Source organism: Pinus tabuliformis, chromosome 5_1 (assembly GCF_031772625.1).
Source record: "Pinus tabuliformis cultivar Carrire ecotype Pingquan chromosome 5_1, CPIR1, whole genome shotgun sequence".
In the NCBI taxonomy this organism is placed as follows: Eukaryota; Viridiplantae; Streptophyta; class Pinopsida; order Pinales; family Pinaceae; genus Pinus; species Pinus tabuliformis.
The window spans coordinates 532,094,002-532,119,101 of NC_142305.1; the positions used below are offsets into that span (position 1 = coordinate 532,094,002).

At 40.0% G+C, this 25,100-nt stretch overlaps 1 pseudogene; it reads right to left on the reverse strand.

The window, feature by feature from the left end:
- Positions 1-18,095: 18,095 nt before the first annotated feature.
- Positions 18,096-22,476, reverse strand: LOC149165884 (uncharacterized; annotated as a pseudogene).
- Positions 22,477-25,100: the final 2,624 nt, after the last annotated feature.

Sequence of the window (25,100 nt, forward strand, 5' to 3'; positions counted from 1 at the left end):
ATACTCTAAGTCCACAGAGAGTTCGTTGGGAATTTTCTTGAGTTCATTTGTGCTATAGTTTTAGCTCTTTTTAAGATTATATTGGTAGAATGTTTCTCTTCATCACTGTTATCCAGATATTGAACACTACATCTTTTGTGTTTGTAATAAGCGGTTTAGCACAATCATTCATAACTGAAGCAGTGAGTTGAATTTAGAGAGAAGTGTGACTGTTATCTTGATTAGGAAAGGGAAACCCTCCCGACAATTAACCGTCTAGTTATGCCATTTTAAAACAAGGAAGCAAGATAAGCAAGGGTCTTAGTCCATCTATTCAATCCGAAATCATAAATAGAGTAACAACTAATGCTACTCTTGTCAAGCATCCATCCGTCATTAATACGCAGGCGGCAAGGAGTATGATTTAATGGGCCTTTTAGGATCCCAAGGGTTTGAAGAAGGCTCTAATACCAAATGTAATGCTCTAAATAATTTAATCAATAATTTTAACAGATATTTAGTCTACACAAAATATGAAATCTACATGAAACCTGCTTTAAAGTTTAACCAAAATTCATATATCAAAATTAATTAATTTGATGTGGAGTACCTACCTGGTTCCTGCGGATGAAGATGCTTCAACTTCAAAATTACTCCCGCTCTCACTTCCGTTACCAAAAGACCATAACCTCCCAGCCAAACTGGATACAACCTAGGTACTCAGTCTAGAATGCTTCTCAATTGCTGCAATCTGTTCCCCCGTGCCCAAAAACTTCACAACAAACAAGGCTCAGTCCTTACTGTCGATAATCTTGTGTTACAAATTTTCCGTCTCTCAACTGTGCTTCCTCTAACAGCCAAAAGATTCCCCCTCTAAGTCCACAGATAGTTCGTTGGGAATTTTCTTGAGTTCATTTGTGCTATAGTTTTAGCTCTTTTTAAGATTATATTGGTAGAATGTTTCTCTTCATCACTGTTATCCAGATATTGAACACTACATCTTTTGTGTTTGTAATAAGCGGTTTAGCACAATCATTCATAACTGAAGCAGTGAGTTGAATTTAGAGAAAAGTGTGACTGTTATCTTCATTAGGAAAGGGAAACCCTCTCGACAATTAACCGTCTAGTTATGCCATTTTAAAAAAAGGAAGCAAGATAAGCAAGGGTCTTAGCCCATCTATTCAATCTGAAATCATAAATAGAGTAACAACTAATGCTACTCTTGTCAAGCATCCATCCGTCATTAATACGCAGGCGGCAAGGAGTATGATTTAATGGGCCTTTTAGGATCCCAAGGGTTTGAAGAAGGGTCTAATACCAAACGTAATGCTCTAAATAATTTAATCAATAATTTTACCAGATATTTAGTCTACACAAAATATGAAATCTACATGAAACCTGCTTTAAAGTTTAACCAAAATTCATATATCAAAATTAATTAATTTGATGTGGAGTACCTACCTGGTTCCTGCGGATGAAGATGCTTCAACTTCAAAATTGCTCCCGCTCTCACTTCCGTTACCAAAAGACCATAACCTCCCAGCCAAACCGGGTACAACCTAGGTACTCAGTCTAGAATGCTTCTCAATTGCTGCAATCTGTTCCCCCGTGCCCAAAAACTTCACAACAAACAAGGCTCAGTGCTTACTGTCGATAATTTTGTGTTACAAATTTTCCGTCTCTCAATTGTGCTTCCTCTAAAATACATATTCCAATATGTTTTGCAAGTTAGATATTTATTTAATATCTTCAACAGTTACATCTTTTATCCTATATTTGGAATTTCTTCATAATTTAATACTACTAGTGCAGTGCAGGCAACGTATGCATATGTAGCTATCATATGCATGCATTGTATGCATGCTAATAATTCACATTTTGTTTGTGCTGGTAGATGGGTCATTACACATTACATTAACCCATACAAGAATAATGATAACAATATACATGCATTTGACAAGTAAGATAACAAGAATAACATTTATAGTTCACTTACATGAGAGAGAGTATATATCCATTCATCAATTTTGCATTAGAAAGAAGTTCCAAAGACAATAGCGAAAATCCAAACATCATAGTGCAAGAAACTCCAAAAAGTTAACTCATAAAAAAGTGTGAAATCTCTCAAGAGATACTAATCTAATCCAAGTGATGATGAGAGGTTAGAATAAGCCTCACTCATATTTATATAACTCTAAAGGGGATTCGATTTGCCTGTTGAAATTTGGTACCGGAGGACAGGTGGTTCCCTAAGGCTTTGATCTTTGGCCTAGGGAAAAGTGTCCAAAAGAATTTAATTTTTCTCCTAAAGTGACTATAATTTTTATAAAGTCAAATCTAATTTAAAAGTGACTTTAAGTGATAAAGTTACTAAAGTCTAATTTTAAAGTGACTTTATTAAAGTCAATGTAAAATTAGAAAGGAAAAGTGACTTTGGAAATAAATGACTAAGTGGGTCTTTATTAAAGTGGGGTGAATTAAAAAATAGAAAGTGAGATTTAAATGAGAATTTAATTTCAGCCCTAGATCTCAATCTATTTCAGCCATTGGATTTAGGGATTACCCAAAAGTCACTTAGGGTTAGATTAAAGGAGGAAAAGGTCATTCATTCTTTCATGAGCAGATTGAGAAAGAGAGGGAAAGAGAGCAAGGGAGATTTCTGGACAAGGAGGAGAAGGAGGCAGCAGCTTGGCACACATTCCAAGGCAGCGTTTTAGCAAATCCATACAGCTGAGTGAGCACACAGTGAAAGGCAGATATTGGGCACAATTTTCTAGAAATCCGTACAGCAAGTGCACAAAAATCGAGCAGAAATCCGTACAGCAAGTGGTTGTACCTTGGCACGCAAATCGAGGCAAATCCATACAACTGGATTGCTGTTTTTTTTCTACACGCAAATCGAGGAAATCCGTACAGCGTATTTAATGGCAGCTTGCACGCTTTTCTAGGAGGCCGTACAACATTTATTGTTGTTCTGTTTTGCTGTTGGCAAGTTTTCCAGTTGGCTGTGAGGCACGGAAAACGAGATAAGTTGTAAAATTTGCTTGCTGATTTTTTTGCTGAATATTTCTCACTGTAAAAAGCATTTTCTAGAAATAAGAAAGAGCTCTTGAACTGGTTTTCCCCAAGAGTTGTAGGGGGTTTTTCCAGGGTCACCTTGACAAAAAATCACTGTGTTTAAACATGTTGAATGGTTGTTTATATGTGCTGATTTTTATATTTCTGCATTTTCCAGCATTCTGTAAAATTTCCAGAATTTGTGTTTTCAGCAGAATTTATTTTTCAGTTGTTAAATGTATGGATATGAGAAAGGGCATTTAACTATTTTGGAGAAATAAGGTGAAACTGAAAACCGGGGTGGGAAATGAAAAATTTCTACATGGTATTAGAGCTTAAGTGCTAAAGTGCAGTTTGAGACAGCAAGGAGAAAAATTACAGCCTGCTGATTTTTCACTCAGAAAATTCCAGCGAGCTGATTTTTCACAAACAGCAGTTTTATTTTTCACAAACAGCAGTTTTATCTTTACTACAACAGTGCTATTTTTCAATTTTAGGACAGCAGGATGTCATTGGGATTGAGGGTGGAGGATAGATTGGATGGGCATAGCAATTACAGCGTTTGGAAGGAGAGAATGTAGAGTATCTTTGATAAGACAGAAGTCTGGGACATCATGGTGCATACCACACAGAACCCTGTTGTTGTGCCTACTGATGCTACTCAGTTCGCTGAGTATAATAAAAAGAACAACAAGGGTAAGACACTGATTCTAGACGAAGTCAAAGACCATTGCATTCCTCATGTGAGAGGAAAAAGAAATGCCCATGAGATGTGGACAGCATTGTCCAATCTTTACCAGAGTACCAATGAGAACCGGAAAATGGTCCTGAAGGAGAAGTTGAAGACTATTAAGATGGGTAATGATAGTGTAGCTGGATATCTCACAAAGATTACTAATGTGAGAGATGAGTTGGCAGCAGCCGGAGAGGTCATTCCACCCACTAAGTTGGTGCAGATTGCAGTGAATGGCCTCCCCCGTTCATGGATGAACTTTGCTGATGGGGTTTGTGCACGTGAGACCCTTCCCACATGGGAGAGGTTTTGGGATGATTACATTCAAACAAAGATCAGGAAAGGTCAGCTTGGGGCAGCCAAGCCAGTTGAGCAAGATGAGGATGTAGCACTGGTGGTAGGAGGTAAGAAAGGCAAAGGGAAGAAGCAAGCTTCCACAAGCAATGGTGGGGGCAAAGGCAAAGGTAAAGGTAAACAAGATAACACACAGAAGGACTATTCCAAGGTGAAGTGTTGGAATTGTCAAAAGATGGGACACTATGCAGTTATGTGTCCGGAGAAGAAGAAGAAGGGGAAGAACCAGAGCATGGCAGCTTCAGCAGAGGTTGAGGACTTTGCAGATCGTTTTGACCGGGAGTTTGCGTTCATTGCGTGTAAGTCCTCTAGTGCAGGATCACCTGCCACACAGGTTCAGAGGGAGCATGCTTTTCCCTTGATTAGCGGAGCATCTTCGGGTATCTGGTATGTGGACAGTGGGGCTTCACGTCACATGACAGGGGTCTGTGAGTACTTCTCAGAGCTTTCAGAGAGTGGCACTGATATAGAGGTAGTACTCGGTGATGACAGAGTTGTTAGAGCAGTCGGGGTGGGGACACTGACATTTCAGAGGGAGTCCAAACCTCCCTTGAAGGTGACAGATGTTATTTATGTGCCAGGGATGAGGAAGAACCTCATATCCGTATCAGCTTTGGAGGACAGAGGATATGAGGTACTGTTCAGGGGAGGACAGGTGTTGATGTATCCCAGGGGCACTCCAGCTGATTCAGCTAGAGTGATAGGTGTACACCATGCAAAGGTGTACAAGTTTGCATTCCAGCCCCTTGGCATTGAGCAGTAGTACCGACAGCAGAGCTAGCAGTTCTGAGCTGTGTGAGATTTGGCACCGCAAGATGGGGCATATGTATCATGGAGCCTTGAGGACATTGCGGGAGAACACTACAGGTGTGCCAGATTTCAGTACTGATCACTTTGATACTTGCAGAGGATGTGCGATGGGCAAGTTTGCCAAATCCCCTTTTCCCAGCAGTGACAACAGAGCGACTGGGATACTTGATTTGATTCATTCTGATGTGAGCGATCGGATGTCTCATGTTTCCTTGAGTGGATATGAGTACTATGTTTTATTCATTGATGATCACTCCAGGAGGACCTGGATTTATTTCTTGAAGACCAAGAGTGAGGTCTTCAAGCGGTTTCAGGAGTTCAAAGCTCTTGTGGAGACACAGATAGGTCGGAAGATCAAGTCCCTGAGGTCGGACAATGGGGGAGAGTACACCCTTGGAGAGTTTGTTGACTATTGTGCAGAGGCAGGCATTAGGAGGGAGTTCACTGTTCCTTACAACCCCCAGCAAAACGGGGTTGCGGAGAGGAAGAACAGATCCATCGTAGGGGCTGCCAAAGCCATGTTACATGATCAGGGGTTGCCATTGTTCTTGTGGGCAGAGGCCTGCAACACAACTGTTTATTTGCAGAACAGGAGTCCGCATCGTGCATTTGGGCACATGACTTTGGAGGAGGCTTTTTCTGGGAAGAAGCTTGATATTTGTCATCTTCGTATCTTTGGGTGCATCACATACTCCTACATACCCAAGGAGAAGAGGACCAAACTAGAGCCCACCGCAGAGAAGGGTATCTTTGTGGGCTACAGTGAGACCTCAAAGGCCTTTTGGATTTACATTCCTGCACAAAGGAAAGTTGTTGTCAAGCGGGATGTGAAGTTCGAGGAGCACAGGGCCTTTAGGAGGTCACGGGAGTTAGAGTATCTGGATCAGCCAGACCCTCAGTAGCAGTTGAGTCAGTCGCAGGGATCCAGTGGACAGGGATCAGGAGGATCCGGAGGTACATCTATGAGGATGTCAGGTCCGTCAGTGAGCAATGGCTCGCCGAGCCAGAGGGGTGGTGCTCCGGGCAGCATGCAGAGCAGTTCACTAGGGAGCCCATGAAGGACAGTTCACACGGTACCTCAGCTTCTACAGGTTCAGGTGTAGGCAGGAGGACAACAGACAGACAGTCAGGAGTTCAAGCTCCTAATGATGATGAGGAGTTTCATTCTCCTATGGGAGAAGTGCGTTCAAGGAAGAGGAAGCCCAAGTGGCTTCACAACGCCTTGAGAGATGCCACATCTGTTGCTGAGCCTAAGAGGCCGGTCAGAGAGAGTAGACCACCTGAGAGGTTTTGTAGCTATATGGCAATGGTTACCAGCATCCTTGACTCTGAGCCTTCTAGCTATGAGGCAGCTAGCCAGCAGGTCTGGAGAGAGGCCATGCAGGAGGAGTATTCTTCTATCATGAAGAATGATGTTTGGGAGGTGGTGCCGAGGCCCGAGGGAAAATCCGTGGTTACTTCCAGATGGCTTTACAAGGTAAAGCATGCTGCAGATGGCAGCATTGAGAAATTCAAAGCGAGGTTTGTGGCTAGAGGGTTCTCCCAGGTAGAGGGAGTTGATTATGAGGAGACCTTCGCTCCCATGGCTCGATATACTTCGATCCACTCCATTATATTGATAGCAGCAGAGATGGGTTGGAAGATCCATCAGATGGATGTGAAGACTGCATTTCTCAATGGCTTCATACAGGAGGAGGTGTACAGTGAGCAGCCACAGGGCTTTGAGGTGTATGGGAAGGAGTCCCATGTGTGCAGACTGAAGAAGGCCCTTTATGGCCTGAAGCAAGCTCCCAGAGCTTGGTACTCCAGGATAGATACATACTTGCAGGGGATGGGTTTCACAAAGAGTGAGGCAGATTTGAACCTTTACTTTATTGTGATAGGTGAGGAGCCTCTCATTCTGGTGCTGTATGTGGATGACTTGGTCATTACAGGTGCAGAGAGACTCATAGAGCACTGCAGGAGAGATCTTGCGGCGGAGTTTGAGATGAAGGACATCGGCTTGATGCATTCCTTTTTGGGTTTAGAGGTGTGGCAGGAGGAGGGGCATTTCTTCCTGGGGCAAGGGAAGTATATTGTGGACATCCTTGGCAGATTGCACATGGAGGATTGTAGACCCATGTCGACACTGATGATCACCAACTGGAAGAAGCTTCATGCTTCGAATTCCGAGTTGGTGGATCCCACATTATACAGGCAGCTGATTGGTTCCTTGATGTATTTGGTCAACACTAGACCAGATATTTGTTTTGCAGTCAACACAATGAGTCAGTTTATATGTGAGCCTAGGAAGGTTCACTGGGTGGCTGCAAAACACATTTTGCGGTACTTGCAGGGGATAGTGGATTATGGTCTGGACTACAGGCAGGGGGATGGAGTGAGATTGGCAAGTTATACTGATTCTGATTGGGCAGGTTGTGCTTCTGATAGGAAGAGCACTTCAGGGTGCTGTTTTGGGTTGGGTTCGGCAGTAATGTCATGGTTTAGCCGGAAGCAGCAGTCAGTAGCATTGAGTTCAGCAGAAGCAGAGTATATGGCAGCAAGTCTAGCTAGTTGTGAGGCCATCTAGCTTCGCAAGATGTTGTTTGGCTTATTTGGTCAGCCGTTGAGACCTTCAGTGATTTACTGTGATAATCAGAGTTGCATTAAACTCACGAAGAATCCAGTATTTCATGACTGGTCAAAGCATATCGGGATCAACTATCATTTCATCAGACACTGTGTTCAGAAGGGCGCTGTGAAGCTTGAGTATATTCCCACTGATGAGCAGGTTGCAGATATTCTTACCAAAGCCTTACCACGGGGCAAGCATGACTACTTCAGAGACAAGATGGGTGTGGTGAGGAACACCTTCCTCGGTAAGAGGGAGTGTTGAAATTTTGGAGGACAAGTGGTTCCCTAAGGCTTTGATCTTTGGCTTAGGGAAAAGTGTCCAAAAGAATTTAATTTTTCTCCTAAAGTGACTTTATAATTTTTATAAAGTCAAATCTAAGTTTAAAATGAATTTAAGTGATAAAGTTACTAAAGTCTAATTTTAAAGTGACTTTATTAAAGTCAATGTAAAATTAGAAAGGAAAAGTGACTTTGGAAATAAATGACTAAGTGGGGTGAATTAAAAAATAGAAAGTGAGATTTAAATGAGTATTTAATCTTAGCTCTAGATCTCAATCTATTTCAGCCATTGGATTTAGGGATTACCCAAAAGTCACATAGGGTTAGATTAAGGGAGGAAAAGGAGAAAAAGGTCATTCATTCTTTCATGAGCAAATTGAGAGAGAGAGAGAGCAAGAGAGCAAAGGAGATTTTTGGACAGGGAGGAGAAGGAGGCAGCAACTTGGCACACATTCCAAGGCAGCGTTTTAGCAAATCCGCACAGCGGAGTGAGCACACAGTGAAAGGCAGATATTGGGCATGATTTTCTAGAAATCCGTACAGTAAGTGCACAGAAATCGAGGAGCAGAAATCCGTACAGCAAGTGGTTGTACCTTGGCACGCAAATCGAGGCAAATCCATACAGCTGGATTGCTGGTTTTTTTGCACGCAAATCGAGGAAATCCATACAGCGTATTTAATGGCAATTTGCACGCTTTTCTAGGAGGTCGTACAACATTTATTGTTGTTCTGTTTTGCTGTTGGCAAGTTTTCCAGTTGGCTGTGAGGCACAGAAAACGAGATAGGTTGTAAAATTTGCTTGCTGATTTTTTTGCTGAATATTTCTCACTGTAAAAAGCATTTTCCAGAAATAAGAAAAAGCTCTCGAACTGATTTTCCCCAAGAGTTGTAGGGGGTTTTTCCAGGGTCACCTTGACCAAAAATAACTGTGTTTAAATGTGTTGAATGGCGTTTATATGTGTTGATTTTTATATTTCTGCATTTTCCAGCATTCTGTAAAATTTCCAGAATTTGTGTTTTCAGCAAAATTTATTTTTCAGTTGTTAAATGTATGGATATGGGAAAGGGCATTTAACTATTTTGGAGAAATAAGGTGAAACTGAAAACCGGGGTGGGAAATGAAAAATTTCTACATTCCCTAATTGGTCTATTTTAGCCCCAAATAATAAAATATTACATAATAATGACATGACTTGGTGACAAGCCCACCAAGATTGCTCAACAATATAGAAAATAACCTCTCAACAGGGAAAAATAATGAATATGATGAGTCGTTAGGCCATTGAGGAGGCTTAATGGAGTCCAAATGTGACAAGTTGAGTGAAAAGGCTCCAAACATAGTGGACAAGGGGTTGGCCCCTTGATATCCAAGCAAATCATGTGGTGCTCCTTAGTGGCTGTGGGGGTACAATGACATCCTCATGGGTTTCCAAGTGGATCGATAATGCTTGTAAACATTTGTAAGGGCTAAGATGATGACATAAGCCCTCCCATTGTCTCCTACAATGAAACACATCCTCATCTGAACCTTGGAACATCCACAAAGTGTATGGTGCAAGTGTGGAGCAAGCTGGTCATGGTGAACCAAGTGCATCATCCTCATCCAAAAGGTGGAACACGAGTAATCACTGAATGGTGTTTTGGATCCATGAAGTGTTATCTTCTATGGTGGAGGCCCATGGCACTCAATGCTCACCCTGCAAGTGCCAATGTGGTTCTCTGGAGGGCTTGGACCCCGTATAGGGAGACCAAACCCCAAAATGTAGACCCACCTGTAATCCTGCATAAGATCCAATGCATTCCCTTGCCCTCCAATACAACCAAATATTAGAGTAATCAAGTAAAAGAACTTACAAATCATGAAATCAAGTGGGCAATTCATGGTGGCATGCCCTTCCATGGTGGGATTTGGCATGTACAGGTGTCTCCAAGCTCAATAAGGGGGTTAACCAAGGACCCTATTAGGTGGTTTCAACCTTTAAAGGGGGTGACATATCCATGGTACATCCATTAACGGGTAGGTGGCATGTGATATAGTGATGAGACGGAGTGGGGATGAGGTGAAGGCCCCAAACCACATGTCATGGTACAAGGGTAGATATGCTAAGGGAAGCCCACACTTGGGTATATGAGTGTAGGAAGGAGCAAATCGTGGTACATGAGTTAACCCGACTTTTGTTTTTCCACCCTTCTTCATAAGTCTTTTGCCTTTGATTGATTTTTCTTTATAACTACTCGGGGCTCTAGGGTATGAGAGCATGATTTGAAGAATATAGCAGTAGATACCCCATTTTAAGGTGGGGCAGCTCATTGCCCACCGAGGGTTGGTACAATCATAGGTTCCTTAGTGTGGAGAGGGCTAATCTAGGGCCCATAGGAACCAGGGTGATGGCCATGAATGAGGAGTAGAGCTCATGTTTGGTTTTTGCCCACGTGCTAAATTCGTATGTCCCAACCATCTTTTGCATGTTGTGTTACATTTCCTATTGTAAGTGACCAAATTATGCTTTTTCCTTTCCTTTTAGTTGCATCAACCTCCAGGCATCGTTCCAGGCTTGACCCAAAGTGTGGACCAGGGGAGAGGAAGGCTAAAACCCTATGTGAACCCTATGTGGACTCTGATGGGAAAGGTGATGAATGGGGTTAAAATGAGTGGAGGGGAGTGATGTATATGGTGTCAGGAGGTGGGACCACGCAACTAAAATAGGGATTTCCCATGTAGTGTCAGCCCTAACCCTAATGGCCAGTAAAGGAGATCCCACGGGACTAAGATACTAGGCTAACTACCGAATCGGGCAAGGGAGACAAGAGTACAAACCTAGCTCACTCTTTCCGCCAAATACCCCCATGAATCCATGCTCAAAAGTGTCCATGATAAGTAAAAAAAATTACTAAACCAAACTAATGAAAAGTCATACCTTTGGGGTCGGGAGGCCCATCTTCAAATGTAAGAACATAACAGATGGGCGAAGGACCACATGGCTAGCTCAGGTGGCGGAAATGATGGCACATTGAGCTACTGGGGGCTGCTAGCTGCCAGCTGAGGACTATCTTGGAGAAAAAATTTCTCCTAGGGATATCACCCACAAAGTGGTGGGTAACGGGAACCATATATAGCGCAATGCCAAAAAATGAATTTCAAACTTAGATTGTGCAAAGCATGATGATTATGTTCAAACAATTATTGGCCACCCAACGACAAAATCTACAACCAGGATGTCAATAACAACAAACAACCACGTCCATAACCCAATATTTCCAAAAATCTTCATTTAGTAATAAAAGATTTTCAAGTTGGACACTAAGATGTCGGTGCTTAAGTTTTATGGGGATCAAAATCTTAATTAACAAGCTTAGACCCTTTGATACATACTTTTCTGGAGGCCTACTTTAAAACATAAATTTGGCAAATGTAAACAGAAGTTGAAGTTCACACTGAGGAACAAGCCCTCACATCATGGTAGACCCTCACCCAACCCCCAAAAATTACCATCCAACTTTCAATTGGCACTTGGAAGTTTAGACAAACTTCTAACATGTCTTCTACAAGCACTGCTACCTTGTAAGATAGAAGGGTGTGTTTCCATCAAAGTGTCTCCAAGTTTGGAAGATTAGTTGACACATTGTATAACTAATAATAGGAATCTTCAACAACATCTCTTCTAAGCTAGAGGCAAGTGAGTTTGAGGACACCCTCTAGTATATTGTCCATTTTCATAGGTGAATTCATCAAAAAAGCATTTGTGGATACCCTAAAGCTCATGACAAAGGAAAACACATAATCGTTTGAAATGTTGAGAAATTAGATGATTACACAGCATCTCCACAATTGTATTAAGCTAATTTTTGGTTTATCACCTAAACTTTATATAGAAAGGTGACTCTTCCGTATTTTACATTAAAGAATCACACCTCCAGATTTTCTTTAAAGATGGAAGCCAAGTTACAAACCTACCCACCTCGTTCAGAATAAATATACTTGATTTTTTAGTGTTCTGCCACTACTGTAATAATTTCAAGACCTAAATGACTAATGTTCTTATGATCTCAATCAAGCAAATAAATTGCTCAATTTAATTCTGTTGAAATTAAATTTCAGACAATAACATCAATCACATAATAACTAGAAATTAAACAACAGAAGCATAAAAATGAATTTCTCACACCTAAGTAATTACTCCTTTAGATTAATTTTTCATTCCTTCAAAAAAAACTTACAAGGAACCCTCCATAATGTCCACATTCTGCCCAAAAATAACAGCATTGCATGATTAATGAAATCACCCTGAATTTGAGCATCTACAAGTTGTTTGACAGGTACATCTGCTACAAAAGCAGCAACAGCAGTTCTCTGCTGTAAGGGTAGTACAGATGCTGTACAAAATCTATAGGGTAATACAGATGCTGTACAAAATCTATACAACTGTACGGATCTGTACAGTATTTGATCATTTTCTAACCCCATCACCTGGTTAATTAACTTCCTAGCAGATTAGATCTACTGAATAATAACACAGCTGAGATTTTAGAACAAATAACATAAACAGCGGAAGTAAAATTAAATTACCAATCTCACAATTGCATGGACGCGGAATTCTGCCCTGCAAATCAGTCCATTCATTAAATTCATAACTTACAAAGGTTCTTTGGAAAATGGCCCACTAAGGAAAAACATACAACAAGACCCTGGAACTGATCCAACTGATCAAGCCCTAGATCTGTCCTTCGATCTGCTTGGTTGATTTGGATCTCCCTTGCTGCCCCTTGCACCTTCTTCAAACCCTGCACACTTGGATGGAAGTCCTCCTCCACCCAAGCATTGTGATCTCACTCTCACCGTGTCTTATGCTCAAAATGTCTTGTGAGTCTTCTCCCTTAGCCTAGCCTTCCTTTTATAAGTTTGAGTCATTGACCAAATCCACAACCTTAATCTCCAAATTGATTTATGTTTGATATTAGATCTCACCTCACCTGAGACCAACTGTTGGGATTCATCTAATTCGCGAATGCAAAAACCTTTGCATTTCATTAGATTAACTCATTTTATCTTATAAAAGTCAATTACTTTAATACTTAAAATAATTGTTATGGTTAAGGGTCTATTAAGCAAGTTTTGCATGCCTAGTCACTTAGGCCTGTGCAAAAATACCTGCCCGAGCTACAAACTTCAACACTCTCTCTTAGCGAAAGAAGTTCTTTCTGAAGAGCCACCTAGAACTAGTTGTTCCTATGATCCAAGCACAATGTCCCATGCATCATTCTCTACCATGGCCTTCCTCCAAACCTCCTCCTTTCTACCTCTTTAAGGACTCTACTCATCAATGCCATATAGTTCAGAAACTTCTTCAGAGCCCTGCTCTTCCTAAATGTGCTCCTGAGCATCACTCAATGTTTGCTCAAACCACCTGGGTCCCCTGACAAAACTGGAAAGAGCTATTGACTCCTCCGCACCTAAAGGTTGACTCCTTGAACTACCTTTAAAGCCTCTTGCACCTCACCCTCTATAACTATTGGTGGCAACTCATGAGACTTCCTAAATGATCTGGATTTATCAAGGGAACGAAATGGAATATAGATTTATAACAAAAACACAAAGATCAATAAAACTTTACTTCTATTAATAAATGGAATGTGTTGAAACTGTAAAAAATGTGGAATGAAACAAACTCGCTTGAGTTGCTTATCTCTGAGAAGAGATGTGATGACTATGCGCATTCACCACAGTGCATTGCAATGAGGCCGAAAGGTCCTTTTTAACATAACAGAGCAATGAGGAAACCTAAACATCCAAAAATATAACCCTAGGAGATGAAATGCCAAAAGGTTTGTGGCCCCAATGGAGTTGGTATGTCAACTTTTCAAGGCCGTAACTTTTGCATACAATCTCTATTTGGCAAGCTTAGTAGCCCATTGGAAAGGTCTAGCCGAGAAGTACACCTTTCAATCGAGTCCAGGCCAAAGCCTGTGGCTATTGCATGGGTCCCTACCACATCAAAAAAAACGTGTTTAGAGCCTCAAAATGGCCCTGAAAGTTTAGGACTCAAAAAACTGTAAAAAAATTCCCAACTAGAGAACTGTGCTTTGAACTAATGGAATAGGTGGGTGTCCATCGATATCCACCTGGATCAGTTCTCCCCCCTTAGGAAGCAATGGTCTCCATTGCATGGAGGGGCAAATTCTTGCAAAGCGAGTATCTTATATAAATAGGAAGGCTCTTAAATACCTCAAATGGGTCTTTGACCAAATTTTATTTCGTCACATGTGGTAAAAGTTGTGAACAAATTTGTAGCAAGAGGTCCATTGCCAAATACCACAACAACAACAACAACAAAAAAACCATAGTTATGGGTCATCCACAAATCCATAGTTATGGGTAAACCGCTTGCCATTGCCAAATTGGTTATGGGTCATCCACAAACCCACAATTATGGGCTAACCACACACCCCTTCTCTTCATTGGCACTTGGCACATTGTAATCATGATGGTTATGGTCATCCACAAACCCACAAATATGGGTTCACCACACAAAATCCTTCTCCTCATTGGCTCATGGCATACTGTAATCATGATGGTACATTAAACATAATGGGGTCCTTTTTGTTTAGGTTGGGTGGATGATGAAGGCCATCATTTTCTAAAGGGGGAGGATTGATCCAAATCTTAGGGGGGCTTATAACCCAAGTTCAGATGTATAAGTCATAAAGTCATATTATTTTGTAAAAGAGAACTTGATTGATATGTAACTGACAGGTGCAAATCTAATCAAAGTTGAATCCTCAAGAAGACACCTTATAAGAAGGTAATAGGAAGAGAGTGAAGGTGGAGAAGGTGAGCTCCCGAAATTGTCCTCATTGCATGTAATTGAACTTCTTAATGGAATTCTTCTTCTCCAATTTTCACACTCTTTTTCTATTCATATTTTTATGATGTATTCAGTTCTTGCATACTTATCAATGTTCTTGTGACTAGTTTTATGGCAGATATGTATGTTTTCTCTCCTCCTCTCTCAACATTCAAGCCTCCTGGATCTTAGCCCCCAAGATATGAATCATTGGTATCATAGTGGGTTACCACTCAATGGAAACCCGGGTTTAAATCATATTTTAGTTTCAAAGTTTTGCATCACTCGCCAAACTCCTTTTGGCACCTTTGGAGTTCATTTGTTGGGCCATACATTGTAAGTATCACAGTTGGTCCAAAAGCATTATAGGGTTTTCTACTCTTGGATCTCCATTCACCATTGTGGGAGCATTCTTAAATGGATTCACTACATTCATTGCTCTGCAACACGAAGGTTCAATGACCTCTATAGCAACCCATGTTGAACCATGTTGCTCTACAAACCCTTGTCATCCTTTGTGGCAAATTGCACATTGTATTCTTGCATTCATTGTTACTGCAGATTTATACAACCATGCCATATCCTAAAAACATATGTATGCAACAAAGAGAAGTATAGGTGACCTCATTTCAGTCATTTCTCAACTTTTCCACAATGGTATGGCTGCCATAGAAGCACAATAATGGATGGAACACAGGGCAACAATCTTTAGCAAACTCTATGCAGGTGCCACAACCTCTACAAAGCACTTCAAAGGGTGTACAATAGCTCATTTTAAAGGATTTTTTGTTAGCTCAAATGGATCTTTTACAAAATTTGATTTCATTTGCTCGATTGAGAGATATCAGCAATTGAAGTTACAAATGTCTATAAAGTTGCATACCATGAGTTTCATGAATGATTTTCTCACTCCACAAATCATTGCAAAGCAAGTATCTTATATCAATGGAAATATCTCTTCAATACCTCAAATGGGTCTTCGACGGAATTTGATTTCATAACCTATAGCAAAAGTTATAAACAAATTTGCAGCAAGAGGTCCAATGCCAAAAGAAATAAAAATAAAACCACGGTAATGGGTCATCCACAAACCCATAGTTATGGGTAAACTTCACAAAACTCTTCTCCAATCTTGCAATTGCCAAATTGATTATGGGTAATCTAGAAACCTACAGTTATGAGTTAACCACACAAAACCCTTCTCTTCATTGGCGCTTGGCACATTGTAGTCATGATGGTCGTGGGTCATCCACAAACCCATAATTATGGGTTAACCATACAAATTCCTTCTCTTCATTGGCTCATGGCATATTGTAATCAAGATGGTACTTTACACATAATGGGGCCCCTCTTTTTTAGCATGGCTGAATGATAGGGACCATCATTTTCTAAGGCAGAAAGATTGATCTGAATCTTCAAGGGCCAATAACCTAAGTCTGAATGTACAAGTCATAAAAGTTGTATTTTTTGTAGAAGGGAATTTGATTTATATGTATGTAACTGACAGATTCAAACTCAACCAAAGTTGAATCCATTAACAAGACACCTAATAAGAAGGCAATAGGAAAAGAGTGAGGGGGGAGAAGGAGAGGTCCCAAATATGGCCTCATTGCAGGTAGTGGTTCTTCTTAATGAAACTCTTCTTCTCCAATTCTTGCTCTCTTTCTCTTCATAGTTTTGTGATGTATTCATTTCTTGCATTTTTATCAATGTTCTTGTGATTATTTAATGGAAGATCTTTATGTCTTCTCTCCTTGTCTCTTGACATTCAAGCCTCTTAGATCTTAGCCCGCAAAATCCAAATCACTAGATGCCATATTCTACTCAAACCTAAGATCCCTACTCACAATTGTCTTCCTTTGTGTTGGTATGAAGATCCTGTAAGCCTTTGACTCTTTGAGGTTTTGCTATACCCAACAAAAATCCCCTTCTATCTCAAAGGTTCTAGCTTCGTCCTCTTCTCCACAGGAACATGGATATAAATTGGACAACCAACAATGTGTAAGTGCCCCTGTATCTAGCGTCACCCCTATGAATACCTCCTCAGGAGTCTTGTCCTCCAATACCCTGTGAGGACTCTTGATCTATGCATACCCTATTATGTTAGACGCCTCTACCCAAAGAAACATAGGATGCTCTTGGTCATGTAGGATAACCTTGGCAGAACTAATGATGGGTTGATTCATTCTCTCTAAAACCCCATTTTGTTGAGGGTTGTATGAGACTGACATCTCCCTCTTGATCCTTGCCTCATGCAGAAATCCTTAAGGTGTACTCTCCTCCATTGTTTGACCTCAAGACCTTGATCCTCTTGCCTATCTGATTCTCCACCTAGACCTTGAACGCAATAGGAAGAGAGTGAAGGGGGAGAAGGAGAGGTCCCAAAATGGCCTCATTGCATGTAGTGGTTCTTCTTAATGAAACTCTTCTTCTCCAATTTTTGCTCTATTTCTCTTCAAAGTTTTGTGATGTATTCAGTTCTTGCATTTTATAAATGTTCTTGTGATTAGTTTAATGGAAGATCTATGAAGCATAAAAACTGATAGCTTGTAGACTTGAATGTAAAAATACACAAAAGGTATTTGTAATAATAATTTTATATATATATATATATATAAATGTATAAGTGATGATTGTTACAATAAGGACCCGCATATATATATATACCTAAGCAGGTGTCCTTTCGTGATTGGGCATGTCTTTTTAGACATGCCTTTTCACTTAACTAATGACTATTTAACATAACCAATATTTGATTATTTAATATTTACATTAATTTTATTTATTTTACTTGTTATGAATTATATTCATAACATAGCCCCTTCCTTCGGAAGCTTTGTCCTCAAAGCTTTAATGTTGTGGATTTTCTTCACTTAGTGTCTGTTGTCTCGATGTATATAATCTGGCCATCCTCTCGTCATATAGCTCATCAGTAATATTCCCTTGAATTTTTATTTTTATTTTTTTTAATAATTTTTTTAATAACTCTAATTTTTTTTTTTTTTACAACTCTTATTTTTTTTCTTAATAATTGAAATTTTTTTTTATAACTCTATTTATTTTTTACTCTATTTTTTTTTGTTTTAATTGAATTAATCATATATTTTATATATATAATAATTATAAACTATATATTAGTTATAAATATAACTTTATATAATAGTTATAAATATAACCTTTTATATATATATATATATTTACGTAAAGTTTATGTTATCTGTATCTTAATTAATAAAAATTAAACCCAACGATCCAAGTCTGAACCGTCGCCAGAACCCGTGACCTTTTGGACGCCATGCTTGACGGCAGGAGCAGACGGCAACGTTGACGAAACCCGTTGAACTTTTGGATGCCATGCTTGACGATAGGAGAAGTAGACGACAACGCTATGTTTTGTACTTTTGTTTATTTTTTTCCGCGAATATCGGTGTTAGGACGGTGAGAAGGCAGGGTATGATGGGGAAAAAATTTCGTGGAATAATGACGAAGGGTGAAGGACGGACATCAATCAGGTGTGTTGTTTGAGTGCATCGATTTGACCACGACAAAAACGACGGTCCGATAGAAGCAACGTAAAACCGAGTTAATGGATCAAATTTACATATCGAGGGCGTTGTATCATATGACCATTTTGACTGGACACACCGTTTGACGGTAGGGGCAACGTAAAACCGTTGTATGATCATTTTGACCAAACACCGTTTGAAAGTGGAGGCAACGTAACACCGGCGGAGGCCGCCTTTCAAATGGCAAACACCCATCTTGCTTTCACTTAACCCAGTTCTGCTCACATTCCAGTGTATGTTCAATTCTCCTAAAAAACTCTTTTCCTTCTGGTGGGGTGATTTGGATAAGCTTCTTCACACGCTCTTCATAGACCCTGATTTCTTCTTTCCTGCTTTCATTTAAACCCTCCTTATCAACCTTTCCTGGACGTTTGAGATAGTCAAGATAGCCAAGAACAATTAAGCATTGCACAAGAACATGGCGTCTAAAGTTAGGATCCTCTAACTCCAAATTCATCAGATTGCTGCTAGTCATATATTTCACACTAGAAAATGCAGCCTCTAGCATCAGATCATCTTCATCAAGAGTACTAGAAGCTGTTTGATGATCTTGAACTTCTTCACCAATATCATCTGCATTTGCACTTGTAACATGATCACCAAGTGGTTGGTTTTCAAAAACATCTAGCACAATTGCTAAACTTGCAGTGAAGCTTTGCCACTTAGGAAGACCATGAATCATTGGAGCAGGGTTGCAAAAGTATTCATGTAAACTCCAGAATGTCTGATAAAAATTGGACTCAACAGAAGAAATCCCATCAGGGTTTTCATATTTGTGTCATTGGATGTGTTGAAAATTCTCTTAATGTTAACTGCTGAACGTTCTGAGAGTGAGAAAAAAAGTGCCAGAAACAGAAGAATTCGACCACAAAAGACCACATCACTTGCATTGGACAGACGACGAAGTAGTTGATTGCATGTCCTGAGCATGACAAGCTTCCCTCTCCTGAGGAGTTCTGCCTTTCCAAGAACTTCCTGCTTGCTTTCAACGTACCCAAAAACCTCTTTGCAGTCTCTAATTGTTGACATCGCAGTCAAATCTTCAAGTAACTGGAATATGAGGCCTCCTACATGACCCATTTGGCAAAGATAAAGCACAATATCAAGAAGCTTGGGGATAAGCCCACAATTGTTTTCTGCATCTTGTTCTGCAATTTATTCTCCATGTGCATTGTGGGCTTTCCAGCCTCAACTGCAGAGGTCACTAACTCCTGCAACAAAGCCCTCAAGCCATTTTCTAGCAACTGATTTTCATCTTGGGCGAGCACAGTCTGGTTCTTAGGACCCACAGCCTCCTGCAATGCCTGATGTGCAAATGTGGATGGATGGCTTGGCTTCATCAATGCATCTCTGAATATTTCCCATACTTGGTCTCTCTGGCCATGGCTAGAATTGGGGATAGGGGTTCTTTCCTAAGAAGACTGATGCTGATAGAGTTCAACTCTCAGGGAAGGAACAAGATGGGCGTTGTCTTCTATATGGAACAAGATTGTTGGCAGATGATTATTGTTTACATTTTCTCTAGATAGACTATGCCTCTCTAATGAAAGTTGCATTGAAGTCACTGCCTCAATCATTTCTTTAGGACTGCTAGCATTTCCAATGCCTATAACTTCAGCTGGAAGAAGATACACATATTTTCGACTATTACATTCATTTCTTGCATCGAATCGCTTATTCACTGGAAGAATGCTGAAAATCCTTATGTTGTATGGAAGATGCCCGTTGATAACATCTGCAAGTGCTATACCATCTGGATCTTCCTCCCAAGCACCATCAGGAATCTCCATTTTCATTGTTATTATTGTAGCCAGAGAATGTACCCCTTTGTCAGTTCGACTGCTCCTCTTTGATTGGATTTTATGTAAATTTCCATAGTTACTCTCAAGCATCCCTCCTGTTTTGAGAATAGCATTTTCCAATTCATCCTCAATTGTGATTGTAGAAGCAAAGTCTTCCTGAATTTGTAGACCTCTGTAATTAGTCCCAACATAATCAACACACATTGCCACCTTCCTCTTTGTAATGGGTTTCCACTTGGTCTGATTATTTGGAGAATTATCCGTCTCTACTTCGGCTGAATCTGGCTCTGGTTTAATGCTAGTGCTAGAGTTGCTAACACAGATAGTCCGAGGGCAAGGACAATATGATAGGAGAGGTTTTGAGAAAGGGGAGAGGTCTGTTATTTTTTGGATACTGGGAGATTTTGGAAGGTAACAGCGAAAACCGAAGCTTTGGCAAGTCCCTTTTCACAACACTTCCACTGTAACTATTTGTGCTATCTAAATCTGACTCATCTCCATTATCAGAATTAGTCATCTTCACTTCCTTTTCATCATCAGAATGAGTAATCCCCACATCTTCATCATCAACAACTGTATTTACGTCCTCAAATTCATTTCCTCCACTTCTTATCTCTCTGTTCCTTTCATTTTCCTCTTCACCACCACTATCAGAATCAATCATTTTCATTTCCCTTTTATCATCAGAATCAATAATCCTCACATCTTCATCATCTTCCTCTGGATCATCATCTATTATATTCTCATTTTCATTATCATCATTCTGATCAACATTTTGATCAAATTCTTTTTTTTTCTTCTTCCACATTTTCCTCTCGACATGCTTTAACTTCTGCAAATGATTTTTCTAAATGCTGAAATGCTTCTTGAAGTTTACTAAATTGTTCAACGCATTCAGGATGTGAACGTAATGGCACATTGTTCGGCGAACAACATTCAAAGACACGCATGATTATATTGTGTGCCATGGCTCTGATACCATTGAAGCATAAAAACTAATAGCTTTTAAACTTGAATGTAAAAATACACAAAAGGTATTTGTAATAATAATTTAATATATATATATATATATATATATATATATATATATATAAATGAATAAGTGATGATTCTTACAATGACGACCTGCATATATATATATATATACCTAAGCAAGTCATGTCTTTTTAGACATGCCTTTTTACTTAACTAGTGACTATTTAACATAACCAATATTTGATTATTTAATATTTACATTAATTTTATTTATTTGACTTGTTATGAATTATATTCATATCAATTTGTATGTTTTCTCTCCTAGTCTCTCGAGATTCAAGCCTCTTGGTTCTTAGCCTGCAAAATCTAGATCACTCGCTGCCATATTCTCCTCAAACCTAACATTCCTACTCACAATTGTCATCCATTGTGTTGGTATGAAGATCCTGTAAGCCTTTGACTCTTTAAGGTTTCACTATACCCAACAAAAATCCCCTTCTATCTCGAAGGTTCCAGCTTCGTCCTCTTCTCCACGGGAACATGGATATAAACTAGACAACCAACAATGTGCAAGTGCCCTGTATCTAGCCGCTAGCGTCACCCCTATGAATACCTCCTCAGGAGTCTTGTCCCCCAATACCCTTTGAGGACTCTTGTTTTGTTCATGCCCTATTATGTTACACAACTCTGCCCAAAGAAACATAGGATGCTCTAGGTCATGTAGCATAACCTTGGCAGAACCGATGATGGATTGATTCTATCTCTCTGAAACCCCATTTTGTTGAGGGTTGTAAGAGACTGTCATCTCCCTCTTTATCCTTGCCTCATGCAGAAATCCTTAAGGTGTACTCTCCTCCATTGGTTGACCTCAAGGCCTTGATCCTCTTGCCTATCTGATTCTCCACCTGGACCTTGAACTCCTAAAACCGACTAAAGCTCACATCCTTAGTCTTCATGAAAAAGATCCATATTTTCTTCGAATAGTCTTCAGAGCACATGACATAGTACTATGCTACATGTATCGATGCCACTAACATCGGCCCACATACATCTGAGTGGATAAGATCCAAGATACCCTTGGACCTACTCTCACTAAAAAAAGTAGCCTTGATATTCTTGCCTATGCACATGCACTACTGCTCAATGATGGAATCTAGGATACCAGTGACAATTTCCCTTAGAATCAACAATGCCCTGTAGTGCAAGTGTCTCGTACTTCTATGCCATAGCTCACACAAGTTCTCGCTGTCATGTACCAATGCCTAAATAGGTTTGTTAATCATCCTACAAATGTTGCTCTCTCTAATACCAATGGCCACTGTTGTGTTTGGGCTAGACCCCTCTGGATGAACGAGCGCCTGCACATTCCTAAACATAACATCATATCCTCTATCCTCAATCACCAAGACCGACAGCAAGTTCTTCTTCAGTCTTGGTACAAATAGCACGTCCTTAGCTTCCAACATCCCTCCTAAGCCTAGTTGAAAATGTTCCAACCCCCTTCACTACATACTTGGCATCATTACCAAGCTACACAAACAAATTGAAGTCACTCTCCCTCAGACTGCTAAATAGCTCCTATGCCTCTGTCATATGACGTGATGCACCACTACCCAAGTACTAAGCACTCCTTATGATGGTGCTTGTAGATAGCCAAGAGACAAATGAGAAGTCCTTCTAGAACTTCATAGCAAACTCATCATGCTAAACTTCTGTTGATGTTGTTCTCTGTTGTAAGTCCTAACTTCCCCTTCCCCTTCTTTTCCGAAGGCTATGATGCATAGTGCGCACTCTTGTGGCAAATGAAGCACTTGAGCTTGCTCAATTCATTCTTCTTCCTTGGCTGAGAGGTTGCCCCTTTGCTATTAACTTTGGAGCACTTCTCTTTTCCCTTCTTAGCCACATTAACCAATTCCTAGCTCTCCTCTCCATCTCCCTACTTGTTGGATTTAAATTCCTCCCAAATATCTTCCCAAATGAAATCATCCCAAAGTCTCAATGGGAAGTTTCTCCCAAGCACAGATTACTTTGACAAATGGTTCTCATGACTCACAAAAACCATTTAGTGCCACATTCACGAGCTCTACATCTTCCATTTTCTCCCCAGTGGTTGTAACTTTGTAAGTTGATCTTGTGTCATCATGATCCTCATGAAGTAACTTATAACATTATCAAACCATGACATCTGGATAGATTTGAGATTCAAAACCAAAACCATCTTCCTAATCATCTTGTCACTCTAGAACATGTCTACTAGAGCTTTAAACAACTCCCTAGTTGCCTTTTTTTCTATTGAGGGAGGAATCAAGTGATCCTCCACGGCATTCATGATGACACATTGAGCTCTAATTTCCTTTTAGTGTTTGCCAATTGCGTTGGATCTATTGGCAATTGGAGCTCCTTATCCACAATCTCCTAAAGGTCATTCCCCTTTGGCAGTAAGGGTTGTTGCTAACCCTTGCCTTCTGGGACCAAAAGTTGGATGCTCCATACAAACAACCCTCAAATCTCAAACTAATTGCTACCATATCTCTGATCTAATAATTTTGCCTTATGCTAAGTCCTTCTAACAACCACAAGAATAAAGTTGTTGGTTTATAGATCCACTAGGACCTCCTCACAAATCAATGCCTCGGTCCTTTGAAACATTGCCAAAATAAGTTTAATGCCACAACTTCGACTAGTACAACTCCCTTTGAAGAGTGAGCTCTACCAATCAATTCGGCAAATTTGTTAACATTTCAAGCCTACTAACTCTACCAATTGTATGATCCTTCATCACCTATGTTGGTTGTATGGATGATTTCTAACACAAAGTACATAAATCCTTCACTCAACTCAATGGTTGTGTTGTCGTAAGACAACGAACTTAGTTGTTGGTGGTTGGCTTGTGAACCGGTCTCCTGCGCAACTAACACACTCCTTTTTTCTGCTTTGTTCGTTGTCTCGACTGCAAACTTTGTGATAATGACTCTTTTCTCATCCCCCATTGCACCCTTTGTGGTTGCTTACTCCTCAACCAACACAACTCCACACAAAAACTCTTAATGGCTCTCAACCCCACGATTGTCTCCCTTTTTTCAACCAGCGATTGGCGGTTCTCCCCGCACCAACGTCTAATCCTAAAGTCCACAACACCTTGCTTTGTCAAGTTGTTGTTCTCGCATCTGCTTGAATACCTAACAACTATCAATTCTTTAGCTAAGTCCTTGACCTTAGCAATTGCTATGTCCATTTCCCCCTCCTCGCAGCCCATTGGCCCTGCTCACATACTTTGGTCTACATTGTTGGCTATCTACCTTCAAACAATGGCTCAACTTTTCTCCTCATCCCAATTGTTCATTTCACCCTCATGAGTCAACTACTAGCAGCAGTTGAACCCTATTTAAAGGGCAAGGAGGATCATGGCTAATGATCGATTGTGAAAACTCTATGTAAAAATATTTATTTTTTCATTAATTAAATTGCCTTAAGTGGTTGCATTCATTGAGGCCATGGCTATTTCCCTCCTATAAGGTTTTAACCATGTAAAGATATTGGCATTGTGATATTTGATTTGGTTGTGTGAGTGGGTACTAAAGGTTTTCAACCTATATGGAATACCCTATTTACCTAACTGGTGACAGGTGGCAGTGGTGGCCACTAATTTCTTTAATATTTTATTTTTTCTATTTTCTCTCAACCTAATTTGCGGTGATTCCCCCTGAATAGTTTGATTGAGCCACCGTACATCATACACCTTGTGCACTTACCCGTGTACACAATTTTTTTATTTTTCTTGTTGCCACATATGGTCATTGGTTGAACGCAACCCCTATGATTCCTGTATGAATGGATTTTGTGTGCAAATACTTCGAAGATTGGTCATTAACGCTTTGATACAATGTTAATTTTCTAACCCCAACACCTCGTTAATTACTTCCTAGCATATTAAATCTACTAAAAAATAACAAGGTTGATATTTTAACACACATAAAATAAACTAAATAAGCAAAATTAAAGTACCAATCTCTCACATGCACACATATTTCTACCATTCAAATAAAATCCTTCATTCATTAAATTCAAAACATACAAGAGCTCCCTTCCT